Here is a 16,092-nt window from a genome sequence, read left to right as displayed (position 1 = left end):
CTGCAGGGAGGTCAGACCACAAGAGGTCTGAATCTGAAAACCAGTGAGGAGTACAGCCTTTGGGGATCTGAAGTCTCTGGGATAGGCATGGACAGGAGCACTTGTTATATGTAAATAGCCTTGTAAATATTCCCCAGGAAATACAGTGGTAAAGGTGTTCCCCACAAAGAAACAAAAGTCTGAACTTAAATTATATGAGTTATTCAAATGACTATGGTGAGAATTAATGCAAGTTGCTATCTGCCAATTGCAGAAGTTCAATAAAAGTTAAGCTCCGGAATGCAGTGTGGTTCCTGAACTGAACAGCTGAGTAGAACTGAGAGTATAAAAGTGTCTCCCAAACCCCCGGATTGCTATTCTGGACCATTTGCCCATCCCAGCTTGACTGGAGACTGATTGCAGATGTGAGTGTGGTGAGAATGGCCTGGGTGAGCCATGAGTGTTTATGTGTACCCGGGTCCGGAGCTAGAACCAGGTGAAACCTGGGTTACATATTGTTATCTGCCTTGAGCCCAAGGTGATTTAGTAAAGGCAGGCTATAAATGTTCATTGAAGATAACTGAAATTAAATAAAGTCCTCACCTAAACCCTATGGAAATATTGTGGCAAAACATGAAGTGAGCTATTCATATAAGAAACCTTCAAATGGCACAGAGTTAAAAATAGCTCTTTATGAACAAATGGGCCCAAATTCCCCAAAGGCGATGTGAGAGAGTGATCTAAGCTCTAAGAGATGCTATCAGTATATAAAAGGTACATGTACTTTTTCACACAAGCTGCCTGTTATTCAGCTTGCAGTGGGAAGCGGTGTGTGAGCTGCTTACAGCCGTGGGCTGGTGTGAAATCTGATATTCAATGACGGGGCACGCGAGACTACCAGTATTAAATATCTGAGTATCAGCGGTCACCTGGAAGTTAACCAGGCACCAGCAGCTATTCAGACCGGTGCCTGGCTAACTTTAGCATATAAAATTAAGACAGCCTTTTTGCTGTCCTAACTTTATGTGGTTAATTACCTGGTTAGTGGACTAAAAATTGCCACTAAGTGGCTAAGTAGGTACTCCATCCATGCTCCACTCCCAGACCGCCTCTAACCTTACCAGTTAGGAGATAGCTGGATAGTGACGATATTCAGCGGCTCTTATTTGTTAAGTGCCACTGAATATCAGATGCCGAGTCACTTAGCGGGATTAAACCCTTTTGAATATCGGGCAGAAGGATATTTGCTAAATAAATAAAATATATTCTTTTTGTCTGAGGGGTTGATGCAGTAAGCTTGCATTAGAGCTGTATGCATGGGTTCCTAAGTGTAATAAGCTTAACACTAAATATTTGCTTGCTGATGCAGTAAACAAATTGTATGCAAATAGAACCTGCGCAAAACTTGTGTGCTAACCTGAGAAAGCACACCATAGGTATGCATACCTGGTTCTGTGCTAACAATACTAGAATTGCAACACAGGTCTGACCACAAAAACTGCATGTGAACACATCTGCGCAGGTACAAAAACGGATTGTGAGCCCCTTAGGGACAAAGTACTTGCATATAACATATAAAGAAACCATTTTGGTTGTACCACAGAAAGGAGGTATATCAATCCATGACCCTTTATACTTTTAGAAATCAGACTGTTACAACGCACCCAATTACTGATAAAGAAAAATAGGGGTTAATATAAGTTTGTAACCTGCCCCAAAGAATGGCAAATGACAATTCTAAGTATCAAGAGTAATCAGCTGAGAGAGAGAATCAGCAAGATGACAGAAGAATCAAGCAACAGAAGGAAAGGAAAGAAGGAGGACAGAAAGCTGAAAAAAGCCACATCAAGAAGCAGAACAAAAACAAAGGTAGGAAAGCAAGCAATGTAAGTTACTCCCAAATATACAAATAAATTATTCTTCAAAAGTGCCCATAACCATGGCTGGAGTTCCAATCTCGAGATGTTAGTGATATTCTCAAAAGTATTCAACTTGTTTTTGTGGATGTCCACAGAGTTAGACTCACAATTCTGCTATCCTGTGCAAATATAAAGCAAAAGAAAACTGCTCAATTACCTTTGGAAAGATAAGGATTTTGCAGGCTCCACTTTTTGTTGATTATTTGTTCACCAATAATCACTTTCTTCAGCTGTAATATTAGAAAAGAGGTTCTTAATTTTCAATCAAAAGTCACCTCAGACCAAACTGAAGAAACCTTTCTAGCCACAGTACCGTCACCCAATTATTTATTTTTAATCTTCCATCTTAAAGAGATCTCATTGGGTATCTTGTACCATATGCATCAAACATAATAGAAACAGGAAGCATGTGCATTTGAAGGTACATGTAAAGGATGTGGGAAGAATACCTTAGTGCAATCTATCTGTGAGATATTTTTAGTTCTAATATCCAGATAATGTAAGAATCTAGCACAGGGAAGGATGCTGCTCTCTCATGAAGGAGCAGCATTTTGCAGCATTGAAGCTAGCTATCACATTACCATTGCTTGTAGAATCCAGTGATCCTTACATCTACAAGACTGTCCATGTTGGAGCAACCCATCTGGCATGTACAGATGCTGTTCATACACAACTCAGTAAGAAAGCATGGTACAGAACAAGAACAGTCACAATGGATTACCTACCCTATTTCCTAGTTTTCAGAAATTCACCAAATAGCTGTAAGGGAGGTAATTTTATAAATTATTTTGAGCATGTAGTATCTGATGCATTCATGCACTTAGAAAATTGATCCAGAATATACACCTATAAAAGAAAGTATTCAGTAAACATAGGTGGCAATACTATAAACTGACACCAAGATTTAGGTGCCCCAATGCCATGCTGTCGCACTCTAATAGCTCTGATAGAAGTAAGCCCTTGTGCTGACACCAGGAACTGGTGATTGGCAGCTGACAATGCCCTAGGGTCTTCACCTGGAGCGCCATTCCCTGAGATTTGAGCCCTCAGGTTCGGGTGGTCAGCAGGACTTGAGGTCTTCTGAAGGGCAGTCGAACATTGGGCTGACAGAGTAGAGCGAGGTCCCAAGCTGGGCAGAAGTCAACTCCGGCAAACAATCAGGCGAAGTCAAAATCCAGGCAAGGGTCAAGGCAGGCAGCTATCCAGGCGGTCAGTATCCAGGCAAGGGTCAAGGCAGGCAGATATCCAAGCGAAGTCAGTATCCAGACAGTAGTTAAGGCAGGCTATCCAGACAAAGTCAGTGGGTCAGGTCAGGCAGAGTCCAAGTGAATAGGCAGAGAAAACTGGCAGAGAGACTGCAAACAAGACCTGTTGCCGAGGCCCTGCTTGAATTGTGAGGGCCAATGATGAAGCGAAGAGTGCGTCTGACATCGGGCCACCGCCCTGATGCTCCCAGCATCTGGAGCTGCGACCTGGAAGTGTGCATGTCCTAGCGCAGAAGAAAAAAAGGGCTGGAGAAAAATGTGCCACGGAGAGGGAGCCGGCAGTGTCAAGCCACGTCGCTAAGGTAGGACGGTGTGACACATGCGATTCTATAACGGCTTCTTGGCACCAAGATTCTGTTATAGAATCCTAGCATAAGTCAGCATTGGCACACCTAAAGTTAAGCGTCCACAATTATGCCAAGTCAATGGCAGTTGTAACTGTGGGGCATAAATGTGACCTGAAATGCGTGTAACTTATAGTATTCTGTAAGTTACATGTGTATCTCAGAGACACGCCCTTACTCTGCCCATGTTTGTGCCCCTCTCACACTTACATGCTGTGATGTTAGTGCATATGTTATAGCATAGTGCCCAGCACTTATGCGGATAATTGCTGATTAGTGGCACCAATCACATGTGGAAGTGCTATTATTCTATATCTTACAAACACAATTCTATAGAAGTACCTAAAAATTGCATGCACAAATTTGGGCATGTGCCCAATTTGCATGCGTAATTTAATTGAATAGCGAGCTAATTAGTGCCAATAATTGGCTTGTTAACAACCAATTATTGCCACTAATTAGATTTAATTGAAATATAAGTGCTTAAATTTAGGTGTGGAAATGGGAGAGTCATGGACAGAATGGAGGTGTTCCTAATATTTATGCACATTTTTGCAGAAAGAAGGAGATACGTGCATAATTTAGGTGCGTACAATTGTACCATGTTTCAGTTGGTGCAAATAGCCACGCCAAAGTTTGCTGTGATTCCCTGGCATAAGTGCTATTCTATAAACAGCACCTAACTTTAAGCACAGTTTATAGAATAGCACTTTTTCGACACTGATTTTTTTTGCACCATATATAGAATTCACAATTTATAAATTGCCCTTATCCCTGATGGCGGTGTCCCTAGCCCGGCATATGGAAGGAACGCCAGGGCTAGCGCGACAAGAGGCAGAATGTGATCTACGTGGAGCAGAGGGGAGTTTAGGATTTCAAACTCCTCAAATGAGATCTGAAACGGCGATTACAGCATTGGGGGACATAGAAAATTCAAGTACAAGTACAACTACTTTGGGAGAATTTCCTACACAGCGTTCGGAGGTAACAAACACTCAATTTTCAGTTTCTTTTGTTAAACCCTCAGAAGTCACTTTGGATAATTTATGGTGCTTGATAGCTGACCTGGGCAAAACATTATGTCCTCAGGTACAGAAAATAAGTCAAGATATGACTGTTTTGGAAGTAAAAACTAAAGAAACAGAAGAAGGTTTAAAATCTTTGACCTTAAATGTTCAATCACAAGAGAAAAACCTCCAGCATACGCAATTGCTTCAAAGTAATATGCTGAAAGATTTAACTAATCTGAGGAGGAAAACAGAATTTCTTGAAAAATACTCAAGAAGTAATAACTTGCGATTTTTGAATTTTCCTCAACAATTTGCTGTTTCCCTTTGTGAAATGTTAAAGAATTATATTAAAGAAATACTGGAGGTTCCGAAAGAGAGTATCCCTCCCTTCACACAAGTGTATTACCTTCCTGTTAAAAAAGATAGAAACCAACAAACTCAAGTAAATCAGTCATTAGATGTATCTGCACTTCTAGAATCTTCAGATACAGAACAAGTCACAGCAGCCACTTTGTTGGCTACAGTGGCGTTGGCTCCTGATAAAAACTGGATAATGAAGATGCTCTTTAAAAATAAAGGAAAGACCTTTAAAGGTCTAAAAATTCAAATATTCACGGACATATCAAGAGATACCCAGAAAAGACGGCAACAATTCCTCCACATGAAAACTGAAGTGCTTCAGATGGGAACTACTTTTTTCCTAAGATACCCCTACAAATGTGTGGTTAAATACCAATCTTTTAAATATGTTTATTACGAACCCTCTCGGCTTGCAGCTTTCATAACATCAAAAAGCTCTAGTTAATGTAATAAGGAATTGGTTCACGTCTGATTACAAATGTGTTTAAAAAATTTCCTAAATCTCCACTGTTTAGGAATCTTGGACTCTTATCGTGGACTTGAGATTGGTTAGAGATAATAGAGTTTATTCTTTCCTTTCTCCCTTTTTTCCTTAGCTTAATTTTCTAAGATAACCAATCTTTTCTGTTCAAGTAATGCAATGTCTTGTATAAAAATAGAAATGCTTATAAATAAAAAAAATAAATTGCCCTTATAGGGCAAAATTCAGCAACTGAAGCTCAAAAATTGACACAAAAAATCGGTGCTGAATGCTATTCTATAATGGACACTCACAGATGAGCGCTCATTATAGAATATCATTAAGTGCCAATTTTGGTGCCTAATCCTATGCCTGCTGAAATCAGGTGTAATTCCCAATTTGGCCACACATCCCCAGTATTCTATAACACTGCATGCAAATTTTAGGGGTGCCCCTGTCCTGCCCATGTATCTCCCATGGTCACGCCCCATTTTGGGTTGCGCACGATAGGATTTGGGAGCACATGCAAGATGCACATGCAAATCCAAATTAGTGCCAATTAGGTACCAATTATTGGCACTAATTGGATCGACGCCCACGTATTGATGCCCAATTTTGGGTACCATATGTCGAATCGAGGGGATAGTGCCTACACAATACACACCTAAGCACTCACAGGACCAGAGAATAGGTAGCTTGAGAGTGGGATTGGAACTTATGTATGCATAAGCGCAAGTTCCTAAAGGCACACTTATGCACTGATTTACACCTGTCTCAGAGCAGATGTAATTTGTGTGGGAGCTTTTGAGTAGGCTATCTTATAAAAGCACATAGGTGCAAATGTTGTCTTTTAAAACTAGGTTTAATGTAAGGGAACTTCTATAACAGAGCCGCCAAGAGGGGGCAGTGGGGGGAAAAATTCCCCAGGCCCAGCTTCCAAGGGGGGCCTGGCACCAGGGTCTGTCTCTTGAAGAGTTATGCTAGCCCTTGCTCTCAGTAAAATACAGGCCAATGGCTCATAATAAGAGCTAGGCTTCTTAAAATCAGAGATCACCTTTGACACAGTTACATTTCACTGTGGCAAGTGCTGAACTGGCAAGGGTGGGGGCAATCTACTCTATAAACAATCCTGAGATTGGCACCTGCAAGACGTCATAAGCAAGAGTTGCTATGGTTACGTAGAGATAGTGCTGGGTCAGCTGCACCCCAGATGGGACCATCCAAAGGGGGGGCTACAGGAAGGTTTGGGAATATGTGAAGTCATTCTGATCAACTGATAAGGACTAGGAGCCCAGTTGAGACAGCTGGGGTCCATTGAAATGAATAGGGCCAAAATTGTATATAAGCAGCAGTTTGAGGAGTATTAGTTCAGACGAGACGAGACGAGAAGAAGAAGGAGATGAGAGGAGAAGACGAACAGAGAAGGGAGACTCCAGAAGGCTAGAGAGAGAGGACGTGCCATGATATGCGGTTCCATTATGTGAATGCTTAACCTACCTGTATTACCATTGGTAAGATTGTAATAAACTATCTTATTATATCTACTACATACTGGGTTCCTTTCTAATTACAAGAGTCCATACTGCCTGACGGTGTAAGCCTGTCATGAGCAGATTCAAGGTTGGGAAAGCTAGATATTTGGAGGGCATATGTAACTTTGCCAAGAGAGATGAGACGGGCCACTGCTTCCGCTGCTGGATTAGCAAAGGCAGATTCTGAGAAAATAAACACTCTCACTGCTCCTATCACAACCTGAGTGATTGCATTAATGCAATAACCTGCTCCTGGCACACAGAAACAGGAGAGAGAGACAGACCCCAGCACCAGACCCCCCCCCCCCCCCCCTTTGAGGCCAGAGAGGAGCAGACACACTGACAAAGGGAGGTAGAGGTGGCTTGATCAAGTGAGCGAGTGAGGGGTGGCAGCGATAGCTGAATAACAAGTGAGGAGGGCATTGTTGTCTGCGTTCTGAGGTGGTGGTGGCGGCAGCTGTGGCAGCCTTTCCCCAGACCCAGCTCTGTCTGTCTGCAGATCTGCCAGGGGGCACATGGTAGGAGCCTATTCTATATAGGAAAGTAGGTGCCTACTTTCCTTTATAGAATACTAGTGTAAACGTGCATGGTTTTTAGGTCTGGCCACTTATACCAGCCACAGAGCTGGTGTAAATGCGGGAGCATAAATGCTTGAATTACCTGTGTATCTTATAGTATTCTATAAGGTATACATGAATGCAAAAGCCCCACCCATGACTCACCCAGAATGTGTCCATGAATACACCCACCTGTCAAGTACATGCTATGCAAGATATGCATGTATTTACACAATAGCACACATATATACACACATGCTAGTATTTCTAAACATGCATGTAAATGTTCTTATGGAATGCTAGCAAAAAACAGCTTTGGTATACCTACTTTTACATATAGGTGCACACTTATGCCAAGTATATGCCTGGCATAAATTTGTGCACCTAAATGTGAAATTTATTGTTTATTGATCATACTTGCTTATGCATCAAGTGATTGAAACAGATGATTGAGAGTATATGGGATAACCAAAGATGATAGGAAGGTTTGCCCAAATGGTAAGCTTTTCATGCGAGATATAACATTAAAGAGCAATGGAGAAACACAACCAGATTTACAAGCCCAACAAAGGAAACCAGCTGCAGTGTTTTGGAGAGACTAAAGATGATGTAGCTGATGTTTAGTGATGCCTGCATAAAGTGAATGATACATACCTATAGCAGGTGTTCTCCGAGGACAGCAGGCTGATTGTTCTCACGACTGGGTGACGTCCGCGGCAGCCCCCACCAACCGGAAGAAGCTTCGCGGGCGGTCCGCACGTGGGGCACGCCCACCGCGCATGCGCGGCCGTCCTCCCGCTCGTGCGTGACCGTTCCCGCCAGTTGAATGACAAGCAAGAAACAACATGAAAACGCAACTCCAAAGGGGAGGAGGGAGGGTAGGTGAGAACAATCAGCCTGCTGTCCTCGGAGAACACCTGCTACAGGTATGTATCATTCACTTTCTCCGAGGACAAGCAGGCTGCTTGTTCTCACGACTGGGGTATCCCTAGCTCTCAGGCTCACTCAAAACAAGAACCCAGGTCAATTGAACCTCGCAACGGCGAGGGTATAACAGAAATTGACCTACGAAGAACAACTAACTGAGAGTGCAGCCTGACCAGAATAAATTCGGGTCCTGGAGGGTGGAGTTGGGTTTACACCCCAAACAGATTCTGCAGCACCGACTGCCCGAACCGACTGTCGCGTCGGGTATCCTGCTGGAGGCAGTAATGTGATGTGAATGTGTGGACAGATGACCACGTCGCAGCTTTGCAAATTTCTTCAATAGTGGCTGACTTCAGGTGGGCCACTGACGCTGCCATGGCTCTAACACTATGAGCCGTGACATGACCCTCAAGAGCCAGCCCAGCCTGGGCATAAGTGAAGGAAATGCAATCTGCTAGCCAATTGGAGATGGTGCGTTTCCCGACAGCGACCCCTAGCCTGTTAGTGTCGAAAGAAACAAACAATTGGGCGGACTGTCTGTGGGGCTGTGTCCGCTCCAAGTAGAAGGCCAATGCTCTCTTGCAGTCCAATGTGTGCAACTGACGTTCAGCAGGGCGGGTATGCGGCCTGGGGAAGAATGTTGGCAAGACAATTGACTGGTTAAGATGGAACTCCGACACCACCTTCGGCAGGAACTTTGGGTGGGTGCGGAGCACTACTCTGTTGTGATGAAATTTGGTATATGAAGCATGAGCTACTAGGGCTTGAAGTTCACTGGTCCCTACGAGCTGAAGTAACTGCCACCAAGAAAATGACCTTCCAGGTCAAGTACTTCAGATGGCAGGTATTCAGTGGCTCAAAAGGAGGTCTCATCAGCTGGGTGAGGACGACGTTGAGATCCCATGACACTGCAGGAGGCTTGATAGGGGGCTTTGACAAAATCAAGCCTCTCATGAATCGAACGACTAAAGGCTCTCCAGAGATGGCTTTACCTTCCACACGATAATGGTAGGCACTAATCGCACTAAGGTGATTCCTTACTGAGTTGGTCTTGAGGCCAGACTCCGATAAGTGCAGAAGGTATTCAAGCAGGTTCTGTGCAGGGCAAGAACGAGGTTCTAGGGCCTTGCTCTCACACCAAACGACAAACCTCCTCCACTTGAAAAAGTAACTTTTCTTAGTGGAATCCTTCCTAGAGGCAAGCAAGACACGGGAGACACCCTCCGACAGACCCAACGCAGTGAAGTCTACGCCCTCAACATCCAGGCCGTGAGAGCCAGGGACTGAAGGTTGGGGTGCAGCAACGCTCCGTCGTTCTGCGAGATGAGAGTCGGAAAACACTCCAATCTCCACGGTTCTTCTGAGGACAACTCCAGAAGAAGAGGGAACCAGATCTGACGGGGCCAAAAGGGCGCTATCAGAATCATGGTGCCGTGGTCTTGCTTGAGCTTCAGTAAGGTCTTCCCCACCAAAGGTATGGGAGGATAAGCATACAGGAGGCCGGTCCCCCAATGGAGGAGAAAGGCATCCGACGCCAGTCTGCCGTGGGCCTGTAGTCTGGAACAGAACAGAGGCAGCTTGTGGTTCGTCTGAGAGGCGAAAAGGTCCACCGAGGGGGTGCCCCACTCTCGGAAGATCTTGCGTACCACTCTGGAATGAAGCGACCACTCGTGCGGTTGCATGACTCTGCTCAGTCTGTCGGCCAGACTGTTGTTTACACCTGCCAGGTATGTGGCTTGGAGGAGCATGCCGGACTGGCAAGCCCACCGCCACATGCCGACGGCTTCCTGACATAAGGGGCGAGATCCGGTGCCCCCCTGCTTGTTGGTGTAATACATTGCAACCTGATTGTCTGTCCGAATTTGGATAATTTGGTAGGACAGCCGGTCTCTGAAAGCCTTCAGTGCGTTCCAGATCGCTCGGAGCTCCAGGAGGTTGATCTGCAGATCCTTTTCCTGGAGGGACCACAGACCCTGGGTGTGAAGCCCATCGACATGAGCTCCCCACCCCAGGCGAGATGCATCCGTCGTCAGCACTTTCGTGGGCTGCGGAATTTGGAATGGACGTCCCAGGGTCAAATTGGTCCGGATGGTCCACCAGAGCAGTGAAGTGCGGCAACTGGTGGAGAGGCGGATGACATCTTCTAGATTCCCGGTGGCTTGAACCCACTGGGAAGCTAGGGTCCATTGAGCAGATCTCATGTGAAGACGAGCCATGGGAGTCACATGGACTGTGGAGGCCATATGACCCAGAAGTCTCAACATCTGCCGAGCTGTGACCTGCTGAGACGCTCTGGTCTGCGAAGCCAGGGACAAGAGGTTGTTGGCCCTCGCTTCGGGAAGGAAGGCCTGAGCCGTCTGGGTATTCAGCAGAGCTCCTATGAATTCCAGAGACTGGGTTGGCTGGAGATGGGACTTTGGGTAATTTATCACAAACCCCAGCAGCTCCAGGAGTTGAGTAGTGCACTGCATGGACCGGAGGGCTCCTGCCTCCGAGGTGCTCTTGACCAGCCAATCGTCGAGATATGGGAACACGTGCACTCCCAGCTTGCGTAGGTACGCCGCCACCACCACGAGGCACTTTGTAAACACTCGTGGGGCAGAGGCGAGCCCAAAGGGCAGCACACAATACTGAAAGTGCCGTGCGCCAAGGTGGAATCTGAGATACTGTCTGTGAGCTGGCAGTATCGGGATGTGAGTGTATGCATCCTTTAAATCCAGGGAACATAGCCAATCGTTTTTCTGAATCATTGGCAGAAGGGTGCCCAAGGAAAGCATCCTGAACTTTTCTTTGACCAGGAATTTGTTCAGGCCTCTCAGGTCTAGGATGGGACGCATCCCCCCTGTTTTCTTTTCCACAAGGAAGTACCTGGAATAGAATCCCTGCCCTTCCTGCCCGGGTGGTACGGGCTCGACCGCATTGGCGCTGAGAAGGGCGGAGAGGTCCTCTGCAAGTACCTGCTTGTGATGGGAGCTGAAGGATTGAGCTCCCGGAGGACAATTTGGTGGCAGGGAGGCCAAATTCAGGGCGTATCCGCACCGCACTATTTGGAGAACCCACTGGTCGGAGGTTATGAGAGGCCACCTTTGGTGAAAAAATTTTAACCTCCCTCCGACCGGCAGATCGTCCGGTACGGACACTTTGAGGGTGGCTATGTTCCCGTGGATCCAGTCAAAAGCCCGTCCCCGGCTTTTGCTGTGGAGGCGCAGGGGGCTGCTTAGGCGCACGCTGTTGACGAGAACGAGCGCGCTGGGGCTGTCCCTGTGCCTGGCGAGGCCTTCGGGCCAGCTGGGTGTACCTACGCCTTGCAAAGGAATAGGGCGCAGCCTGCCGGGCCCGGGAAAAACGTCCACCTGTTGAGGTGGATGCTAAAGGCGCCCGGTGGGAGAGCTTGTCGAGGGTGGTTTCCCGCTGATGCAGTTGGTCCACCAGCTGCTCGACCTTCTCACCAAAAATGTTATCCCCCCGGCAAGGGACGTCGGCCAGTCTCTGCTGGGTGCGGTTGTCCAGGTCAGAGGCACGCAGCCATGAGAGTCTGCGCATCACTATACCTTGGGCCGCAGCACGAGAAGCCACGTCACAGGTGTCATAGATACCCCTGGATAGGAACTTTCTGCACGCCTTCAGCTGCCTGACCACCTCCTGATAAGGCCTGGACTGCTCCGGCGGGAGCTTATCGACCAGATCCGCCAGTTGCTTCACATTGTTCCGCATGTGGATGCTCGTATAGAGCTGGTATGACTGGATGCGGGTCACGAGCATGGAGGATTGGTAGGCCTTCCTCCCAAACGAGTCCAGAGTGCGAGACTCCCGCCCCGGGGGCGCCGAGGCGGTATCCCTCGAACTCCGTGCCCTCTTGAGAGCAGAATCCACGACCGCCGAGTCATGGGGCAATTGTGGCCGCATTAACTCTGGGTCCGAGTGGATCCTGTACTGGGACTCTGCTTTCTTGGGGATGGTGGGATTAGTTAATGGTCGCAACCAGTTCTGAAGCAGTGTCTCCTTGAGGACATTGTGCAGCGGTACCGTGGTGGACTCTCTAGGTGGTGATGGATAGTCGAGGACCTCGAGCATCTCAGCCCTCGGCTTATCCACAGAGACCACGGGAAAGGGAATGCAAATAGACATATCCCGCAAAAAGGAGGCAAAAGAGAGACTCTCAGGGGGCGAGAGCTTTCTCTCTGGTGAAGGCGTGGGGTCCGAGGGGAGACCCGCAGACTCCTCTGAGGAGAAATATCTGGGGTCCTCCTCTTCCCCCCACGAGGCCTCTTCCTCGGTATCGGACATGAGCTCATGTAGCTGAGTCCGGAACCGGGCCCGGCTCGACGTCGAGGCACCAAGGCCTCGGTGTCGTCGAGCGGTGGACTCCTGCGCCGGCGGGGACGAAGCTCCCTCCATCGACGTCGACGGGGACTCCACCTGCGTGGCGGTCGAGACCGGCGCCGCAAGCGGCGGCGGCGTCGACGGCCTCGGCACCGGGCTAGAGCTCGCCGGCGCCACAGTCATCGGCGCCGGCACAGCCTGGCACATCAGCCCTTCCAGGATCCCCGGAAGGATGGCTCGGAGGCACTCGTCCAGGCCCGCTGTCGGGAAAGACGTGGGGGCCGGTAGAGGCATCGGTGCCGGAAGCTGCTCAGGTCCAGGAGACTGCACCGAAGTGCCAGGACCCTGACGTGGCGGTACCTCCACCATCGAGGGGGACCTCTCCTCTCGACGCGGACGCTTTGGCATCGACTCCTCTCCGGTACCGAGAGCCGGATGCGTCGAGGGCGACCGGTGACGGTGCTTCTTAAACTTCTTACGGTGCCCGTCACCGGTGCCGGGTGGTATGGAGGAGGAGGAGGTCGATCCCCCTCGGTCCCGAGGAACCGGGTCAGACAGGGTTTGGTCCCGAGGGCCACGGGCTGAAGGAGTGACCGGGGCCGACTGCCCACGCGGTCTCTCACCTCTACCCTCACCGGAGGACCGGCGGGCCGACGGGACCTGTTCTCCTGGGGTCGATGCCATCGATGCCGATTTTTCGGGCATCGATACCGGTACCGAAGGACCGGGCGTCGATACCGAAGGACCGGGCGTCGATACCGATGCCGTCGAAGTCGACGTCGAGGGGCCGGCGCAAGTTCCAAAAAGACGGTCCCGCAGAACTTGCCTCGCAACCTGAGTCCGTTTCCGGAGACTGAGACACAAGGAACACGACTTGATATTGTGCTCCGGCCCGAGGCACTGGAGGCACCAAGCGTGGGTGTCGGTCTGCGAGATCGGCCGGCCGCACCGACCACACTTCTTAAATCCACTCGGGACCTTCGAGGACATCGACGGAAAAATCGCGTCGGCGAAGTTAAAGTCGTCGATGGTGGCGGAAATCACACCTCGAAAAAATAAATCGATCGCGCGGCCACAAGGCCGCAACGCGACGCCCTCGCTAGAAACGAGGGAAAAGGAGCGCGTGCTCTTTTTTTTTTTTTTTAAAGGAAAAGAAACTGGGCACGCGGTAACCAAAAAACTAAACAAACTAAACAAAATCGCGTAAACGCGACGGTCTTTCCGGGGCTGCGAAGGGAGAGCGGCGACGGCACGACTCTCCTCAGGCGCGGAAAAGAAAAGACTGGCAGGAACGGTCACGCACGAGCGGGAGGACGGCCGCGCATGCGCGGTGGGCGTGCCCCGCGTGCGGACCGCCCGCGAAGCTTCTTCCGGTTGGTGGGGGCTGCCACGGACGTCACCCAGTCGTGAGAACAAGCAGCCTGCTTGTCCTCGGAGAAATGGAATTACAATAAACCATTTGTGAGACAAGAAAAGCCTGAACAAGCATATGAAGGGTTGATGAACCTAGAAAGCAACGGAGAGAAGAAGGCAAGGCAGGGAAAGAAAGCCAAATTTCAACAGCTGAGAAATTGTTTATGAAATGATAGTTCTGAGTAAAAAAAAAAATAAAACAAAAAAAACCACACCTAAATAACGACAGGAGTCAGCAGGTCAAATGGGCATATCAAATAAAGAAGGAATCAAAGATGGTTTACGATGATAACAAGCTATCCAACAAGTTACAGTTTTTTCTGGATTTAGGACATGTTTCTGAGCAGACAAATATGATTGCAAAAGCAAAAGGTTAGGAGAAATAGGCAAAATGGGAAAGATCAGTACATAAGTACATAAGTAATGCCATACTGGGAAAAGACCAAGGGTCCATCGAGCCCAGCATCTTGTCTACGACAGCGGCCAATCCAGGCCAAGGGCACCTGGCAAGCTTCCCAAACGTACAAACATTCTATACATGTTATTCCTGGAATTTTGGATTTTTCCAAGTCCGTTTAGTAGCGGTTTATGGACTTGTCCTTCAGGAAACCGTCCAACCCCTTTTTAAACTCTGCTAAGCTAACCGCCTTCACCACATTTTCCGGCAATGAATTCCAGAGTTTAATTACACGTTGGGTGAAGAAAAATTTTCTCCGATTTGTTTTAAATTTACTACACTGTAGTTTAATCGCATGCCCCCTAGTCCTAGTATTTTTGGAAAGCGTGAACAGACACTTCACATCCACCTGTTCCACTCCACTCATTATTTTATATACCTCTATCATGTCTCCCCTCAGCCGTCTCTTCTCCAAGCTGAATAGCCCTAGCCTCCTTAGTCTTTCTTCATAGGGAAGTCGTCCCATCCCCGCTATCATTTTAGTCGCCCTTCGCTGCACCTTTTCCAATTCTACTATATCTTTCTTGAGATGCGGCGACCAGAATTGAACACAATCATCCACATAACAGGACACCTAAGAATTCCGCATCAAGTAAGTTTTCTCTTACTGTCTCTTTATATTTCTCTCTCATCTATCTTTCCACCTTTCTTTACATTCTTTCCCTTACATCTTTCAGGAAATATCTCAGTCATTTAGCTGTTTTTCACTCTTCCTAGGGCTCTCTTGAACGATGGACACCTTGTAGTGACAGATCTTCAGTGAAGACTTTTCACAGGTAGGTATGGACAACTTCTTTCTTCTTACTACTCCCTAACTTTTAAAACTCAAAAAGAGACCCTAAGCCTAGCTACACATAAGTAGATAACACCCTCTCCTTGAATGTGAGTTTATCTTCCCTATCTAGCTTTCCCAGAAATAACATTCATAATTAGGTGTCTCCTGTCTAAACCCACCCAAGCATTAAATACAATTTTCTCACTTGTCCATTCACACCTTTAACACATTTAGATCAGGGATTCACATTCCCCTTCCAAGAACTACTCTTTTACATAAATACACCAGCTTATACCAGGGGCGTATCTGGACTCCGGCGGTAGGGGGGGCCAGAGCCAGAGGGAGGGGGCACATTTTAGCGCCCCCCCCGCCCCCCCCCCGCCGCCGCCGCCGCCGCCGCCGAGCCCCCACCGCCACCAATAACTTAGTCTCTCCACCCCCCTCCCGCCGCCAACCCTCCCCCGCTGCCGTTCTTACTTTTGCTGGCGGGGGACCCCAACCCCCGCCAGCCGAGGTCTGCTTCCACCTGCCGCTGCCTTCAAAACTTCTTCTTCAGCCGGCGGGGGACCCCAAACCCCCGCCAGCCGCCCCGCGCTGTTTAAAATTCATCTTCGGCCTCCGTGGCCGTGCTGCTGGGATAGGCGGCGCTGTTGAAATCCACTTCGGAGTCTGACGTCGCAGCACGTACAACGTACAACGACGTCAGACTCCGAAGTGGATTTCAACAGCGCCGCCTATCCCAGCAGCACGGCCACGGAGGCCGAAGATGAA

The 16,092-nt window shown here is 48.2% G+C and overlaps 1 protein-coding gene across 2 annotated transcripts in view; it reads right to left on the bottom strand.

The window, feature by feature from the left end:
* The window catches only part of LOC115473976 (C-C chemokine receptor type 8-like), a 40,648-nt gene extending 24,812 nt beyond the window's left edge, over nucleotides 1-15,836 (bottom strand). For both annotated transcript variants that reach the window (XM_030209226.1, XM_030209218.1), the window contains exons 1-2: nucleotides 15,799-15,836; nucleotides 2,056-2,128 (exon numbers count right to left, since the gene is read on the bottom strand). The gene's annotated coding sequence lies outside the window, so the exon portion shown is untranslated. The remainder of the gene's footprint in view (nucleotides 1-2,055; nucleotides 2,129-15,798) is intronic.
* Nucleotides 15,837-16,092: the final 256 nt, after the last annotated feature.

This window comes from Microcaecilia unicolor, chromosome 1 (assembly GCF_901765095.1).
Source record: "Microcaecilia unicolor chromosome 1, aMicUni1.1, whole genome shotgun sequence".
NCBI lineage: Eukaryota > Metazoa > Chordata > Amphibia > Gymnophiona > Siphonopidae > Microcaecilia > Microcaecilia unicolor.
This window is presented reverse-complemented; position numbering and strand designations above follow the sequence as displayed.